Raw genomic sequence first — 4,332 nt, forward strand, 5'->3', positions numbered from 1 at the left:
ATATCACATTCTGAAAAAGGCAAAATTATATACAGAGAGGCCAGATCAGTGGTCATGAAGGCTGGGGTTGAGGGAACAGCTTGACTATAAAAGAACAGGAGAGAATTTTCTGTAGTGGTAGAACTGTTCTATATATGGATTATGGTGGTAGTTACATGACTATATGATTAAGTCAATTGAATTCACTAATTAAATGTATGCTAAGACTCTTTAAATTAGACCATGCCCAGGAACGGTATATGAGTAGACTAGACATGGATGCAGCTGGAAACCATCATTCTTAGCAAACTATCACAAGAACAGAAAACCAAACACCGCATGTTCTCATTCATAGATGGGAACTGAACAATGAGATCACTTGGACTCGGGAAGGGGAACATCACACACCGGGGCCTATCATGGGGAGGGGGGAGGGGGGAGGGATTGCATTGGGAGTTATACCTGATATAAATGATGACTTGATGGGTGCTGACGAGTTGATGGGTGCAGCACACCAACATGGCACAAGTATACATATGTAACAAACCTGCACGTTATGCACATACACCCTAGAACTTAAAGTATAATTAAAAAAAAAAAAAAAGAAATACTAGGCACTAAGAAAATGGGTAGAACTGTTAATTTGCTTGAGAAGGGCATCAACAATTGGTAGTTTCTGAATATATTATTTCTCTCTGAAGAGAAACTTAGAATACAAGGGCCCTTCAGAAACAAGGACTTATGACATACAATATGACACAGGAAAAATATAGGTGATAGCCGATGCAAGGCCAGTTTTAGAAACATTATGTATACTTACAATCAGCATCATTGGTAAGATTAGGCCTAGATGTCAAGCTTAGATCAGAGGTTTGCAAACTTCCATCAGAATTAGAGGGCTTGTTACAAGAAAAATTACTGTCCATTTTCCAGAATTTCTGCCTGATTAGGTCTGTGATGGGGCCCAAGAACTGGTATTTCTAACAAATCCTAAGAGATGTTGATGCTGCTGGTCTGGGGACCACCCTGTAAGAACCACTTACACTACAAGGTGAAGACACCAAGCATTACCAAGTGAGATGGCCAAACTTAACAAATACACTTCCACTTGCTGTAGATAACATAATAGGGTACAGAAACCAGCCCAAGGAGTTGGACTTCCAAGGATGTGACTCATAGATATATATAGAAGGACTGAAGTTCACACTAAGTCCCTTATCAGATCAATCTGGATCCCATACCAGATACCTTCTATTTTCCCTTCTAGATCCACTCTCCACTTTTCTCCACTCTGGGAGGCCGGCCTAAATGGGTGACATCAACGGGCTCTTTAACTCCATGGCTATAGCCAGTGGGAGTCCCTAGCAGGAGACAGGAGGGTTGATTTTGACTGCTGCTTTCCTAGACCTCAGGTTGCAGCTCTTACCAAAGTGCCCTCTTTGCATGACTCCTAGCTTCTAGTGATGACTCCTTTGTCTTGCCTTTTTAGGCCTAAGGATAAAAACAAAAAAAACCCTTATTACTAGCTTTTGGGTATTTTCCTATTTCTTGTGGTTTCCCTAAACTTTGCCCACACCTTTAAAAATAGTCCCATAATATTCAACTATTCTTATTCTAAAATTGAGAATGACATCTGTTTCCTGCTGACCCAGAGGAAAATGAAGACTGGGACCAAAGCAGCTCTACAAAATAGATCCTCTAAGCGGGATTCAGCATTAGGCTGCAGAAAAGCACATGGATAATCAGAGTATCGATCCATGGCAATCTATGGCAATGACACCTGGATTACAACTCTCTAAAAATGAAATAGCTGGACAGCCTAGTAAGGTGCTTATGATGTATTTAAGTAGAAGAAAGAGAGTTTGGGTGAAGCACCTGCTTTACCCCTAGTATCCTCATCATTGGCCTCACCTCTAGGTGATTGTTGATGCTGCTCAGTGTGAATCTGGTGGTTCTTGACTCATACTTGTTTTTTGCTTGCTCGGACTGACTTCTGCAGCTCCTTCCTTCCTCTCTTTGTAGGCCGGATGCTGGTCTTTTCTTCAACTCCCATTGCTCTTCCTTTTTGCAGACTGTGCATTCTTTGTCACTCTCTGGAGCTCATGCGGTCTTGTGATTTTTTGAATCCTAACTTGTGCTGTTCCCTCCTGTAACTTGACTTTTTAAACACTCTCAATATATATTGTCAAGTTGACCCTCCAGAAAGTAATTATTTGCATTCCCATAGTGGCATGTGAGTTACATTCCTTGAGAGTCCCACTAAAATTGAGTGTCATTGTTCCTTTTATATGTTGTCTATCAGCCCAATATGTGATCTTTAAGTATTTTAGTATTAGTGAAGATGGAAAATTTCCCTTGTTTATTGGTTGAGACTGGCATTTAACTTTTTAGACCAGTTTTCCACAGCACGGTCAAATTTTCAAAAAATATATCAATGTATATCATATATTCATATATGTATACATCTGTATATGATATATATGTAAATATTGAATGTTTCCACTCTAATTTGAAGTGACAGTTTATTATATGCTAAATTCTTATAAACATCTAGGTCTAATTATAAACAATTGTCTCACGCATGTCAATAGACTAGTATCACACTATGTTACTAGTAATGTTCTCATTACCTTGCTTTTAAAAAAACGGTCACAACTATTTTCTTACTTCTAGAAAGTAAACTATATAATCATTTTGTGAAATAAATCCTCCCCATTGAATATCTGATTAGAATTTTTCATTTGTCGTTTAATGTGTAGAGACTCAAAATCTCAATAGCAGTCTTCCCATCCAGACATAGCTTTCCACTTATTCAAGATTATTTTTGAGAAAAGTTGGTTTATTTACCTTATCTAAATTCATTTATTAAATCTAAGTTTTTCAATGAATTTTATTAGGTTGTCATGATGGTCAACCATTATCAGCAGCAAATGATTTTCTTCTCCTTTTGAGTTTTGTCTTGTTACTTCAATTAGCATTTTCAGAGTACTAAATGTGTAGTTAACAATTTTATCTATTACCCATAGGCTGAAGCTCAAACTTCTAAAGTGGCTTACAAGACCTCTCATGATGTGCCCCTTGAGTCTCTCTGTAGCTTTACTTCTATGTGAAATGAAAGCTCCATTCTTTCCCAATGCTGTATTCTAGTAAGTGAACTTTGTTTCCTGAATATGCCATGCCCTCATCCCTTTATAGCTTTGTGCCCCTTGTTTTTCCTTTATCATCTCTCCTAACATTTCCACACTTGTTAGACACAACCTGGTTAATCTACAGTCTTCATGTTTCAGGTTAGATATCTACCTTTGATGGTATATAGTAAAACTCAAATATGTGATGATTAATATTGAGTGCCAACTTGATTATTGTTCCTGAGTGTGTCTGTGAGGGTGTTGCCAAAGGAGATTAACATTTGAGTCAGCGGACTAGGAAAGGCAGATAGACCCTCAATCTGGGTGGACACAATCTAATCAGCTGCCAGTGTGGCAAGAATAAAAGGCAGGAGAAATTGGAATGACTAGACTGGCTTAGTCTTCTGGCCTACATCTTTTTCCTGCTGTTCTGGATGCTTCCCACCCTCAAACATCAGACTCCAAGTTCTTCAGCTTTGGGACTCTTGGACCTTCAACCACAGACTGAAGCTGCACTGTCGGCTTCTCTACTTTTGAGGTTTTGGGACTTGGATTCTATGTAAAATTGGGACTTGGCTTTCTTGCTCCTCAGCTTGCAGACAGCCTATCGTGGGACCTCACTTTGTGATTGTGTAAATCAATACTCCTTAATAAACTCCCCTTTATATATACATCTATCCTATTGGTTCTGTCCTTCTAGAGAACTCTAATACAATGTACTAAATAAATAGGCTTGTGGAACAAGGCTGTGAGAAGATGTTAATCGGCTATAAATGCTCTGCAGGAGCTTTAAATGTACTCCAAAAATTATTTGAAACTATGTGATGTTAAACTTAATGAATATAGTAAACACTTTTTAAAGAAAGCTTGGAGATTTAAGAGAAAAAAATAAGTATTTTATTTAGGCTCAAATAGCTAGTTGTTCAAAGAATATAAAGAATGAAAATAGTACTTCTATCTTTCAACCGTCCAAAAGAAAATCACAGCTTATTTTCAAAACTGAAATATTGGACTTGGAATACCTAAAGTTAAAAAGTCAGAATCCATTAATGTAAGTACTTTGATGAACGAACTATACCTCAATAATTTTTTACATTCAGAGTGCTTTTCTCTTGTTAGGCTTCTCTACAAGTTACCTCTTGTTTATACGAATTTCTATATCAATTACTTATGTAGGGCTTTGTCCTAATAAAACTTGTGTTATAATATAAAGGATGAACAAACA

The sequence above is a fragment of the Trachypithecus francoisi genome, unplaced genomic scaffold, assembly GCF_009764315.1.
Source record: "Trachypithecus francoisi isolate TF-2019V2 unplaced genomic scaffold, Tfra_2.0 Lachesis_group8, whole genome shotgun sequence".
Classification (NCBI taxonomy): Eukaryota; Metazoa; Chordata; class Mammalia; order Primates; family Cercopithecidae; genus Trachypithecus; species Trachypithecus francoisi.